Source organism: Alligator mississippiensis, chromosome 5 (genome assembly GCF_030867095.1).
Source record: "Alligator mississippiensis isolate rAllMis1 chromosome 5, rAllMis1, whole genome shotgun sequence".
Taxonomy (NCBI): domain Eukaryota; kingdom Metazoa; phylum Chordata; order Crocodylia; family Alligatoridae; genus Alligator; species Alligator mississippiensis.
In genome coordinates, this window is record NC_081828.1 from 188979524 (window position 1) to 188994035 (window position 14512).

General features: G+C 45.5%; 1 long non-coding RNA gene across 1 annotated transcript; it reads right to left on the minus strand.

Moving 5' to 3' along the window:
• Window positions 1-810: 810 nt before the first annotated feature.
• On the minus strand, window positions 811-11273 carry LOC109285676 (uncharacterized). Its single transcript, XR_002093487.2, has 2 exons — window positions 11184-11273; window positions 811-2259 (listed from the first exon to the last, which is right to left on the minus strand). It is a non-coding gene; the product is annotated as an uncharacterized LOC109285676 (long non-coding RNA).
• Between the last annotated feature and the right edge of the window lie 3239 nt (window positions 11274-14512).

Consider the following 14512-nt stretch of genomic DNA (forward strand, 5'->3'; position numbering starts at 1 on the left):
ACAAAACATTCTGAATATTCCAGTGTCTCTCACACCCTCCCAACAAACAGGTAAGCAAACAGAAAAAATACATGAAACATGTTGGTGCAACCACCTCTGTATTTTTGCCCTGAATGTGATTCCTTTTGCCATTCTGGGAGAGACAGCTCTCTCTGCTTCTGTGGTGTAAGAAATCTTTGACACCTTTTTTCATATAGGCAGAGTCACTGCAGAATGGCAATGGATGTGTACTTAGAAGACTGAAGGGAAGGTGGAGAGGTGTCATGGTTGCAGATGTGTCTGAGAGAGATCTGCTATATGTGATAGTTTGCTGTGCTTGAGGCAACATCTGTTAGAGGGAAGGAAGGAGCCTTCAGGTGCTAACAGAAGAGAAACACTACAACAGGTACTGCCCTGAATTGGTCTTTATGCCAAAATTGAGCTGTTGCTCCTTTTTCCCCCTTAATTTTGGAATTTCTTTCCCCTCTACTCTTGTCATTCTGAGGAAGGCTTAAGAGATGATATACAATATTTTCCACCTTATTCCCTCTTACACTGGAACCATGTTACCTAGAACTGGGCATCTACACCCTTGCACACTGAAAGCATGGGTGGGAGAATCAGAGAAGGGAGATTCCCAAGAGGAAGCTGTCCTCATGTTGAAGGATGTTACTATGACATAAGTTCCCAAGAGGCAGAAAATGTTCCTCTTCCAAAAGACAGTGGGCTAGCTGAGGAGAGCTTCAGCTCTGCTGTTTTCTCAGACAGTGACTCCTGGCTGATGCAGCAATGAAACAGAAATATTGTTGGCTACAAATGTCCAACTCAGGATCCTTAAAATTCTAGTTTATTAAGCGGATTGAAACACTGTAATCATAAACCTTGGGGCTGGTCCCCACACACACACACATGCACACACATACACACACACAGTAGCAGGCTACAGAGTCAGGTATACCTATCCTACAAGTGCTGGAGTCTGTCACTGAGGCTTCTTTCAGCGTGGTGTTATCTTCCAGAAGGGGGTCGCCGGCTGGTCCTTCTGTCTGGACAGGTCTGGTCGAGTTGGAGATCAAGAGGGCGCCCCTGAGGGTCACTTTTCACTGCCTTTTATCTGTCCCTGGCAGACTTTGGTGACTCCCCAGTTTTCAGGTTTGCCCAATCCAGGGGTCATTGACCCTCGTGGGACTTCCCCCCCCCCCCCTCGGTAGCTACTGGACAGCATCTGTCAGCCCCAGGGGTCGTCCGCATGTACGTGCAGGTTTGGGAGTCCGTTGATGAATTTAGAATAGGGCTCTGGGAGTGGTCGATCTGGAGATATTCAGCCCAAAAGTTGGTCTCTGGCGTTGATTAACTCAGGCCAGGGCTTCTAGCCCTTGATCAGTGACATTTAGAGATTTCCTGGTTGTTACATTGTCTTCTATTGAGTTCTTCTGTTGGTTGATCTGCAGCTTCCAGGTGATAATTGCTGCCTGCTACTATGTTACACATTCAATCACTGATTCACTCCCTCTTTCAGAGGCCAGCCTAATACAGGGAAGGGCAGTTTGATTCCTGCCCTTGTTAACATTGTTACAATGTATAATTTACTTATGAAACTAAACATATTCAGTTGAAAGTTGAAAGGTGAGGAGTATAAAATATAAGCTACAAATGCCATGGCACACAAATAGATAAAAATACCAAACTACAAGGGGAGATACAAAATGCACACATACAAATTTTAAAACACAATTCCTTATCTTAAAGTGAAAGAGAGAAGAAGGAAGAAAAGGTAGAAAAAGAGAAACATATCCAAAGAGGGGAGAGCAAATGCAGGCAAGAGAAAAAGGGGGCTTTCTGCTACAATATCACCAGTATGAACAGTATGGAAAAGGCCACATCAACTTTGTGCACAACAAAACAGAGTATAATTTTTGCCTTAAATATATTCTGTTTGCAATACCTGCTGAACAATACAAAGTGCTTGTTGGCTTACTTAGTATCCTTTATACCAAATGGAGCCTACAAGGAAGTGTCTCCAACCCTCTGTCAGCTGCTTTTCTTTCTGACATTGACCCATTCCAAATTCCTTCATTTTTCATATTCTCTGCCATCCACTTCCATGTCTCTACTGCCCTCTTCCATGTCACATCCACTTTCCTCTTCTCCTTTTCCCAGTTGGTTCCCGAAATATCACCAGTTTTGCACATGGCCTATCCCACGCCATCTTGTTTGATTTCCATGATGATGCCTCTTGGCTTAGTCTTCTCTTCTGCCTGTTGTTGGGATATCAGTGCACTGCAGAACAAACAGAGCTTTGTAACAATTGATCTGAAATGATTTTTCACAGAAGGGGTTAAAAGGCTGTGCATTGCAACAATAATGGTCTAACTGTAATTAACTGTGGTCTTCCATAACTTATGTGTTCAAAAATGGCAGCTAGTCTTACAATTTCTGTACAATAGAGAATTATTCTATTACCTTTTTTAAACAAATCTGTTGCTATGTTTGGCCAATTTACCTCTTTTTCCAGTGAGTGATCAAAAATTCAAGAGGTAGTTAAAAGCATGGGGCCCAAATAAACTGTGATGCAAAATGCAGTTTTCAGTGCTATTTCTCTTTTTGGGACTATATCTGCACTGCAGTTGCTCCTCTAAATTTGCTAATTTTAGTAGCCACATAACTAGGGATCCTGGTTTTCCCTGTTTAAAAATCATAAATTCTCTGATTTAAAAAGCACCCCAATATCTGTGTTCTTCTGTAATTAAAATGAAACACCACTATGTACATAGGATTGTTTTGATATATTTACAGTTTGAAAGCAGTTTGGAAGCCTACCAGTGCCTCAGTCACTACAATAAAATACATTCTGAATACCTATAAATTTTGGTGTTTGATTTTGGGTTTTTTTATCATGGAAAATCAGAGCTCCTCCTACCTCTTTCACTCACCAGGACATGGGTCCAGCTGCGGCTGTCCCCTCCCTACTGCTTTGTGGTGCTGAGTAGCCCTGATACACTGCCATTACCCATGCCATTACCCTCACTCCTGACCCACAGCCCCCACTGCCACCCTCGAGCCTTGTTGGAGGGGGGCCTCCAGCTGATAGGACTATGCGGCCAGGGACTGGTTCTGCAGCCCCCTGTCTCCTGCAGCAGTGCCTGAGCCCCAGTTGCCACTGACAGAAGGCACCTTGCCAGAGCAGTGCGGAGCTCCCAACAGCAACAGCAGCAGCAGCAGCATCAAGCTTCCCCACTCTGCAGCAGCAGCAGCATCGTGCCCCACTCTGTACTGCCATGCCAGTGCCCACCCACTAGGCCCTGGAAGTCCCAGGTAGAGGGCAGTCGGGCGGGGAGTCTGAGCCCACAGCAGGCAGCCTGTCCCCACCCCACACACATCTTGGGGGCACATGACCCCCATGCTCCCTCATAAGTATGTGCAGCGGCAGGGGACCAGCCCACATAATGGACTGGGATCAAGCAAGAGGAAGAAGGATCCTCAAGAAACAAGGCAAAAGGAATGGGACCTGGGATACATAGTTCGTGGTCACTGGATTAAAGATTTCAAGGAGCTAAACACTTGTGAGCTGAACTTTCTGGCATATGAGTTTTTCATGCTAAGAACAAGAGTGGATAAAATCTAAACATGCAGAAACCTCTCAGTCCCTGCCATTGCCAGCGGAAAGTGCTTTTGGCAATGGCTTAGGGGCTCTGGGTAAGAATGGCTGTATATACAGAGGTCTCTGTTGCAGTGAACTGCACATTAGTGCCTTCAAGGGGGGTGTATATATTTCTGTGCGTCTCACATTGTATTGTTATATACTGGTATATAACAATACCAGTGCATCTCACTGGGCATGTCTACACTTGACCCTATCTGTGCATTTGGTACTGGCTTTAGCACATACTAAATGACTGTGTGTCAGTACTACACAGTCCCAACAGCATGCATTTATTTTAAATGTTAAGTTGTCATAGCAATGAGCTTCAGTGACATAGCTCATTGCTATGGTGATGTAGCACCAGCATCACAGTTTGTGTCTGCTGATGCTACGTCACCATAACCCATCACAGTTTGTGCCCTATGACGCTATGTCACTGTAGCAATGAGCTACGTTGCCATGGCTTGTCGCTATGGGGATGTAGCATCTCGTGTAGATGCACCCACTGTGTATTAGTACACATGGATGAGTATGCAGTCCAGAGTATCAATCATGGTCATTCCTACAGTTCTTGACATTTTGAATTACACTTTCCCACACCACGGTTCTCAAGTACACCAATCTGTTCTAGTTTTTAAAGCAGATGATGATATAGGGTAGGAGTATGATATTGCTAATGTTTTAATGATTACTGATCTAAGTACAAGACTAGAAGCCAGTAATTCTTGAATTCTTGTCATGAATATGATAACACACTAACATACTATAGTAGAGGGAAGTACCTGGCACAGCAATCCCAGAGTGACAGCAGCCTGGGAGGTGTCCCCGGCAGTGTCAGGGGACTGAATGAGAGCTTAGTAAGAGCAGGAGATGGGCGTTGCAGGGACCTGCAGGGACAGTGACGACATCAGCAGTGGAGCAGCAAGTACAGCATCAGCTCCATTTTGTGAGTGTGTGCCAGATGTGGATTAGGCAGTGTGTTGGGGCTGACGTTATAAGCGAGTGCCCCAAACCAGTTAGAGAAGAGCATGGGGAAGCCAGGAGGCAGAGGACAGAGCCCCATGGCAGTGTAGCCCTGGCAGGGGCATTGTAAGCAGGTGAAGGAACCTGCTCCAGAGACTGAAGGCTCAGAGAAACTTTCAGCCCCAGGGATCCAGACTTTGGCAAGGAGTAAACCAAGCATGGCCTGGGAGATCTTCCCCAGATGTCATTACTACACTGGATCCACAGGTGGAGGGAGCTGCAGATGCAAGAGGTGTAAGTGGCCTGAAAGAACCTGGGATCGGGAGCATGCTGTTTATGTTCTTTATGGATTTTGCTTATGAGTTTTGATGCTTTTTTGTTGTGGGAGGACTGGATTGGCCCACTGGTCAGGTACCTTCATGAATTACATTGGGATGAGACTGAGCTAATCAAGTGGGTAATGAATTGATTGAGACTGAAGGGAATTGTTTATTCTGGAAAGAGTTGATTTATTTATGCCCAGAGGGGATTAATAAATTACCATCACCAGAGGGCATGGTATGATTTATGTAAGAATTAATGGAGACTTAAACTCACCATTTATTCATCAAAGACTTGATTTATGTATATCTGAAGAGTTAATGAATTACACTCATCAGAAGGCAAGGGGTGAATTGCCTTCTGCATTGATCCAGGAGAGCATAAGACACTCAGTTGCAGGATGCAATGTATTGCTGCCTTTTCCCCACCCCCAACCACTCATGGATTTAATGAATCCCTACTGAACATGGCAGACTGAGTTGCTTGCTGAATGAGTTGCTAGTCCAGTACCTTCCTGCTTGGAGAAGCTGTAGCATGTATTCCAGGTTAAGACTCAGCTGGCATGTGGATGGGGTGAAAGGGGAGAAGGGAGCCCCAAGTCCCACTGGTGCATGCAGCTTGCGTGGGCACCCACAGATAACCAAGGACCTGCCATCAAACTCACAAGATCAAGGCAGGTGAGTTGGGGGTCATGCCCTGCGAGTGGGACATATTAAGAGTCAAACTGTCCAGCCACATAAGTGGGAGCCCTAGAGACCGGAGTGCACAGACCTTACAGCAAAGTCTATTTTGGCACCGCCACTCACATATATGTGCTAGCTCATGCATGCTTTGTGGGTTCAACCTGGTTCTGTCCACAGACAAAGGCATAAATCCTAGAAAAGTTCACATTCACAGGCATGCACTGCTCATCCTGCATAGGTAACTATGTCAAATAAGAATGTGCATGTTCACTTCTCTGAGCCATTTCATATAGCAATATCTACTCAATATGGCAGCACCAAGTGGGCACCCACAGTAAAACTGTTTACATTCCACTATTGAGTCAGTATTCAAACAGTTTACTGTAGTGCAACACACACACTTTACTGGTCAGAATCCTTCTTCAACACTGAATGTGTACTGGAATTCAAAATCAGAAGCATGACCTCTGGTCATTGTCACAACCCAAGGGTGTGATTTTTGTTTTGTGTGTGCTTTGGCACCACTGAATTATTTTCCCACCAAATTGTAGCTTTCTTTGCAGTGTGCATTTCTTCTTTGCAGCTAGGAAATGCTCGTTGCAAAGAGCTCCCGCCATTTGTATTATAATTCGAGCCCCATTACTGGCTTGCGTGAAATTATTCACACATGGCGGCTAGTGATTGGCTTGCTAGCCGTATAAAACGCTTGAGTGGTTTCCGCCCAAGTTGGAGGACTCCACAAACACCAGGAGGAGGAGACTTCACACTGTGTGAAGATCTCTAAGAGCTGCAGAGCCTATTGGACCCAGTGCATTTCAAGCAGGCAACAGAGGTCTGATCAGCCTCTAGCCTCTCCCCGTCGCCGTTCGCAATCCTCAACGTATCCCTCTCCCTGCACGCAAAAGGATCCACGGAGCCTCAACAACTCCGTGGGAGAGACCCGAGCTTGTTGTAGTCCTCAAACAAGGATTTAAGCGGAGCTGTGCCTGGGAAACTGTCCAGCCTACACCGCGACCATCTTCGGTGTAAGTAAACAATCTTGAATCAACCATTACGCGTCTGTGACTAATTCTAGCGTGCCGCCTGTTTTCTCCAACCCAGCGTGCCCGGGCTGCTGGCCACAGCCCGCGCGGTGCGAAAAAGGTCCCGGATCGCTCCCGGCCCACACAGTCAAGATAACTCCAGATCAGTGGAGGGTGCACAGGTAAGCAGCAAGGCTGGGGTAGATGTAAAGCAATGTGATATAGGGTAATAGTGGTTGGTTTACTTTATTGAAAACCAGGACACATCTACATAAATATTACAGCATTATAACTCTTTTCAGAATAGAGGTAAGCAGCTTTCAAGGCAGAATAAGATGCCACGTAATCTTCAAAGGAAGGAATAACTTTTGTATATGGACACAAGGCTGAAAGCTATGATCAACACACTTTCTCATACAGAGAAGCCCCAAGAAAATTTCCAATAATTCATTATGCTCAGCAAGGTTCATTAACATTAATGGAGAAAGTAAAACTGAATAAAAAAAGATGGGGGCAGGAATATATGATAGCTCATTTATGATGTTACATAAATTTTAACCTTCAGTATGTCCTGTGCTCATGTGTCCATGCATGTGCAAGCATACACCCACATACACAAGCCCTTGACACCCATTTGAGGCTTCTGCCCCCTCCCCGGTCCCCCCAAGAACTTTGCAAGGACAGAGGACACTGCATTCTGGTTCAAGAGTATTAAGTAGCTGAGTGTCTGCCCATGTTGACCCAAGGAGTGAAATATGCTCAATGTAGGGAACACTACATTTATTTTTCATGGGATTTAATCTAAAATACTAACCAGGACTTAATGGGTCCTTCAAGAACCTGCTTGAATGGCACATTCAGCATTTTTGTCAGTCAGTTGTAAGTCAGAGATTTGATGTTGCAGAATGACAACAATAGCTTCAAAAGGTCCCTTCTGGATTCTTTGTAGTCTTGCATATAGAGTTGACACTGTGTATCATTAATTGCAGGTGTTTGCAGTATCTGTATTTTTAGCTTTTGTAGAAGCAAGATAAGCATCTTTCTGCAAATAAATAACTTCTTCAATAGGTACTGTCAGAATTATTCTTTGCTTGTACAATGCTGTTGGTAAAGGAAGAGGTTTCAAGAGATGCCAAAAAGGAGGCTGTAAAGCAGTACCCTAACTTTTCTAGAGCTGGGCCAGCCAGAATGTTCATCTCCATATAACTGAGAGCAGATTAAGAGCCACCCCATGTGACATTGGATTTATAGCAGTCCCACATGCATCATGTGTAGGCTAGAATAAGGTGGAGTACTGTGAACTAAGCTACTGGCCTGCCCCTATGCGTGTCCCTTGCATAGTTGTTGAGCTCTGTGCCTCCTACACCCTCAGGCTAGGGACAGAGGTTAAACATAAACCAATTTAAGTGATCAGAAACTGGTTTAAACTTGTAACAGAACAGATATTCAGTGCACACAAACCAGTTTCAAAATGGCCAAAACTGATTTATGATAAACCTGGTTGAATGCAGTGTCAGACTTAACTGATTTGGGTCAAACCAGTTTATGAAACTTTTGTCCCATACCCCTTCCTGGTTTAAGTTAAACCAGAGTCCTCCAGCATACCAGCATGCTCTGCAGCCCTGGGCTGGGCTGTGCTCTCTGCTCCAGAGAACAGGGCTGGCCCTTCTCCTCTGAGCTTTAGCTGGACCAGGGGTGGAGACGTGGCCAGACGCATATCAGCATGGCCCTGTTAAGGCAAAGTGGGCAGGGAGCAGGTTAATTCTTCCCTCCTTCCCCTCCCACAACCATAGCTGGGGTCGGCCTGTCTGTGGGAAAGCAGCAGAGGTGGAGGGGGAACCGGGGATGGCAGAACCCAGCTGTGGTCCCCAGAGGCAGAAGGGACAGAGGAAGAAATTAACCCCCTCCCTGGGGCCATGCCAGGATGGTGCCTGGCAATGCCCCCACCCCTGTTGCTGGAGCAGTGAGGGGATGGGGAGGGGCACAAGCCTCTATCAGGTTGTCCAGGAAGAAGTTTATTCCCCCCCTCCCTTCCCTGTCCCACCAGCAGGGACCACAGCCATCCCGGCATGGCCCCGTTAAGGCTAAGGGGACAGGCAGGGGGTTAATTCCTTCTTTCCCATCAGGGGATCAACAGCTCCCCTCCCCCCTGCACCTCAGGGCAGGGAAAAGTGCTCTGTGTGGCACTGCCTGACCTTGGAGGGAGACTCCTCCCCCTCCTCTTCTACCCCCCCCCTTAACAGGGCAGAGAGGGGCTGTGTGTGGTGCAGGAGGGGGATTCTTTCCCCTCCTCCCCCCCGCCCCACCACCATGGGGAGAGGGGCTCTGTGTGGCACTACCTGGCCTGGCCCAGCCTGGACAGGGGGAGCGGTTGTCACTGAGTCACAGCCATTTGGGAGGGGCCCATCCCCACAGCCCAGGCCAGGGGGCAGAACTCTCCTCTTCCTCCTCCTCCTCCCCCCGCCACTGGGGTCTGGCCCTGTCTGGACATGCTCCCTCTTCCCCCCCACCCTCTGAACCCTGTAGACCAAGGTGGGGGTTTAAACTCCTCCTCAGTCATACTCAGGCCTGCCGGGGCCTGGCCACAACCCCCTCAGCTCAGCTTTCCTGTGGAAGGGAAGGGAGGGATTCTGACCTGAGCCAGTGCAGGCATGTGCCTGCATTTCTGGAATGAAAAGTGGATGTCTATCCACTTGCAAATTGGTTTGATCTGTGCAGGTTAGACTAACCTGCAAAGATTGAATCAATTTAGGCTCGGGCTTTTTGAATGTCTGTCTCAGAGACCAATCCTCAGCACCTCCTCTGGGGAAGGTTGTCTTTGGTTTGTGCTGTTGAGACAGCAAAAAGAGCTGGGGCTGAGAATATGGTCTTCTATGTTTTAAAATATATTAAAAAAGTAAATGTATCTAATTAAAGTGGCAACTGGTCTAACCTCTTAAGTGTCTGTTCTGCCCTGATCTCCTCTCATTTGAAACTATGATTTAACTTCTATTGAGGCTAACAACAGCTATACATAAGCATCAAGGAGAAAATAGATTGCTTAAATTTGGACTTCCTTAATCATTAGCATCAGCATTTCCAGATGTGCTGAAACTGCATTCAGAATAAATACAGGAAGTGAAGCAGTTTAAGTATTTGACAGTAAATTACTGCCACGGGTGAGAAAAAGAGCAAGCACTGGTGTTGGCTGGTGGGTGCCTTTCTGTGGTCGGTGTAAAAAAACACTCAAAGAGCACACAGATAGTTGCCTTGTGAACTTCTTTCTTCTCTAATAGAAGAACTCACAGTATATTGGGTCCCCTTATTGCAGTGCTCATCAGCCACAAAGTCATCACACATATTTTGCGTAATACCTTGATGGCTTGTCCCCCATTTTATCTCACCATTAATTGAATTAACATGTGGCCAGGACATTACTTAAGATGTGATTAACTATTTAATCATGTATTTAGTGTAACAACTGTCAGAGGCCTTAAAGGCAAAATAAGATTGGCGCATAAATCCCTAGAGACGTTAGATACCTCCAGGATTGGGCAACAGCTGACAAGATGTTTTTGGGGATCTAAGTTTCAGACTTCAGTACTTAAAGAGAAGTTAAGTAGCACTTAGATGCCTCTGTTGTTTTGTATATCTAGCTTAAGAATATAAACCAACTTTTAAATATGGGAGACTAGGAAGAAATCTGTGGAGGCAAGCTGCCCTATAGCTATCCACAGCAAAATTCTTCATCTGAAATTTTTGGGCCAAGCCACTGTTGGAGACAAGAGGCTTATCAGTTTTTTTTCCACAAGAAATTTTTAAAGGTCTTGGTTACCTACAGTGTGGAACACAAGTAAATATTAAGGTCTTGAAATTTTTTGTGAAAGGGCATTTCTTTTCTTTTTCCCCCTCAGATTGCCCTTGTCACTGGTGAAAAGCAAGTTTGGTTATTTTACAGTTCCTGGCATTATTTCTCACCCTCTTACAAATTCACATCACAACTGACACTCAGCCTAGTAGATGTTTAGAAACACACAGATCGTGCAGATTAGGACTGAGGTTGATTGTCAAAACTGTGCAAGAAAGCCTTGAAAAGCATCTCTGAGCACTCCGAGTTCCCTCCAAGCAACACTTCGCTTCCAGAAATGGTGAGATGTAAGTACAGAACAGGACTTCAGCTCAACATTATAATATCAAACCTGATTTTAGGTACACTGCTTAGTCTAACAGAATTCACAACTCAAGTTAAGTACTTAGGGTCCCTAGAAGGGATGAGAAATAGACATCTAAGAATAAGTTCCAAGTAGAAGTCAGCACACTGAATGGGTAGCTGCTTAGACTAGCAAACAAGAAAAAACAACAAAAGGGATATAGCTTAAACCAAAAACTCAAGCTCTCAGACTGGTAGATACCTAAACTCCAGGCTAAAGCAAGAACCCTCTCTTTTGGTTGAAATTCACAGCCATGAACCTTCTGAGTTGAGCCTGACCTGGCCTAGACACCTTTCTCACAAAAAACAAAAGAAGGCCATGCCTGCTCCTCTACACCCCCCTAGCCCATTTTAGCAAAAAAAGTAGTAGTTACAGCACTTACCTGGGATACAGAAAACCCAGGTCCAAATCCCGCATCCGCCTGCTGGTTTGATCTACATCTTCCACCTCCCTGGAGAAAACCCCTGGGATCAGTCTGCAAAGAGGAAAATAAGGTGTTCTTTTAATTATCTCCTTTTAAAGCTGTTCAACTTTGTACAAAATACTTTAAAATATTCACTTAGGCAATGACTGGAACCCAAGTCTCTCCTCTCCTCTCCTCTCCTCTCCTCAGTGAGTATCCTAATTACCAAGCCATAGGGTGTCTCTCTCATTCACTTTCTCTTTGACCCAATAAATAATTATTTTATTCAAAGTGGCATATCATCACAGGTAAGTGCTATGATTAGGGCAGGGGGGCAGTGAAGGCTACTGCCCTCCTTTGCCTTCTGGCTATGTTTTGTGTGGGGTCAGATGTGCTCTGAGCATGTCCACTGGCTCAGGCCTGACAAGTGACATAGATGGTGGAGCTCCTAGTTTGTGAATCCTGCCAAGGCTCATGCATGAGATAAGCCTTGGCCCTGTCAAGATGCAGGCAGTTCTGTGTATAACCAGTGACTTGAAATGTAAGTGATTAGGAAACCTTACTTGCGGCAAGTTAAGCAACTAGGGAAATTAGACACTTTATGGTTTACTGGAGATTTTGAGGATCTAAAATTTGGATTTAGGCAGCTAGGATGGCAGTGAGGTGTCAAAGTCCTTCTTCTAATTAGTCCTAAAATCACATAAAAAGAGAACAAAGAGTTTATTCTACCCCATCTGCCTCTCTTCTCCATTTTCCTTTAGAAAATGTAATGATTATTTACTTAGAAGTAAAATGTCTGAACTAGAATAAATTGCAACCCTCTTAAGACTTGGGGCCAAATCCTAGTTGCTATAAATTGCCATATTCCATTGGTGTTACACTGGCTGAGGATATGGGTCTTTGCATAATTAGACCTTAATTGCCCAAAGCTTATTCATGTTGGTGAATGCTTACTCACATGGATAGGCTCTTTGACTTTTGTGGGCCATGTATCCTCACACATGAGTATAATGGTGATGGAATTTGGTTCACAGAGAAGGGAGCAAACGTTCCCTCAGCAGTACACTTTGCTATTGCTAGTGATTTTCTGTAGCACTCTGACTGCAGTGACTGGCAGCAGCAAAAAGACCTTAGATAAGAAGCTATACCTCTATGTTACTAAAAGGAAAATGTGTGTGGGAGGGGGGTGGAGAATGAATGAAATATACCCAATACTTCACAGAAAACAGCATAAGTTTTCAGATACATATACTGACAGTAATAGATGGTGGCACTAATTGTTGGCTGGGAAGTTACTGTTCATTTACTTTGCCGAAGGGCAAAATTTGGACATGGATGTGGAATTTTTTATATTGCCACATTTTGACGCAAGTTAGAAAAGCATTACAGATTTCCTCCCTTTACTGAGCTGTCAGATCAGATCATGGATGTAGGTGACTATATGCTACAGAAAGAGTTTAACACAATCTACACAAAGCAAAATTAGAGCAAACCTTGGTAATGATATTTGATGTTTCCATGTACAGTGAGGTACAGTTTTAATGAAACAAGTGTACAGGTGTCGCTGTCAAGGGAACAGAGGTGTTCTTGTCTCAAAAGTGCAATGGAGCATGCACTCCATGTAGGTAGCATTATGTCTGAGCACGTCACAATAAACAGTAATGGATTTGAAGCTCCTGTGAGATAAGGGCGTATTATCCTCTTTTTACAAAAAGGGAACTGAATAAATAAAGTGTCTAACCTTTCCACAAGAACTCTATTGCTGAACTTAGCCAAGGTCTTCTGACTACCAGTCCAGGCCCAAGAACCAGTTCTCTAGACCAGGGGTGGCCAGAGTGACCCTGGGAGCCACATCCAATCCTCCACTGAAGTTCAAGAGCTGGAGAGTGGGGAGGGAGGCTGAGCGAGCCAGAGTGAAGGTGACCCCCGACCACCCCCCCACACACATACACATACTGCACTCCAAATTTCCCTGTGGGGAGCACACCCCAGGGTAAGAGGCACAGCTGCAGCCCCTACCCTGGCAGTCCCGGAGGGAGAGAAGGAGGGAGGCGGGCAGCCTTGGGGAAAGGCTCCCTGCAGGGAAAGCCAGAACGGTGGGAGGTGCCATGCTGCGCTGTCCCCCAGAGTCGCATTGGGGAGAAATGGGTGGTGCTTTGGCCAATTTTCAGAGAGCTGCAAGTACTGTGCTGATGAGCCAAATGTGGCCTGCGAGCTGCGGTTTGGCCACCTCTGCTAGACTATAAACCCTATATAACCTACCACAGCACTTTACCAATCTGTCACAGCCTGGGATGGCATGCACCACCCATATTAGTGACATGTAAGACATTAAGTTGCTGCCCATGATAGTAGTCCTCTCAGCTCAGGCTGGAAGAGAAAGCAAGCAGTCATTTTATATTCAACTACATGCAAATCCTAAGACAAAGGGACACTTTGTTCCCTCCTTATACTACAGAGTACTCATAGTAAGCAGCCCTGAGCCTTTTTGAGAACAGGCAGCATATAAATCCAATAAATAAATAAATAAATACTGGGGCACCAGAATGAACCCACACATGACAATTAGCTTGGGAACAGATGCTAATTTCACATTTGATAATGCAATGCACTTACAAAAGAGAGGTACTGCAGGAAAACATGATAATGAGTGAGTATTTGTGTTCAATACCAGATGGTCAAATGTTATCGGCTGGGTTGAAACCAACTGTTAAGTACATGATCTGTGAAGACTGCTGGAAGAAAAGAAACCAAAGTGTAAAAGATCCATGACCTTCTCCCACCCCACTCCATCCCTTACGTCTCCATGCAAATATGATTCCTTTTCTTTGGGAGGAATGGAGGTGATCTGGTGATCTGTTACCCATTTCACTTTGAGCTGTTCAGATATTGAATACTGTTAAAACTAGCTCAAGTTTGGATCAGCCACAGTTTAAGGCTAAAAACTAGGGCCATGTGAAGCTTTGGGTGGTGATTCGATTTGGAGGAGATTCGGCCCGATTCAGTGGCCGAATCTCTGAATCCAAATTGAATCAGGGGACCAATTTAAAGGTCAGAATTGATAAAAAGCTCACCGAATCTTCAGCAAAGATTCAGAGAGCTTTGATGATTTGGGCAGTCCCCGGTGGCTGAAGCAGCTGACTCCAACTGGTAAGTACTAGGGACTGGGGGAAGGGACCATGGGGAGACCCCTGCCAGCTCCCCTCCCCCCCCATGGCAGCCCCAGCTTGGTACTTTAAAGAAAAGTCCTGGTGCTCACTGGGTGCTGCTGGGTGGGGGGGTGATCCCCACTGCCCCCCACTGCCCCA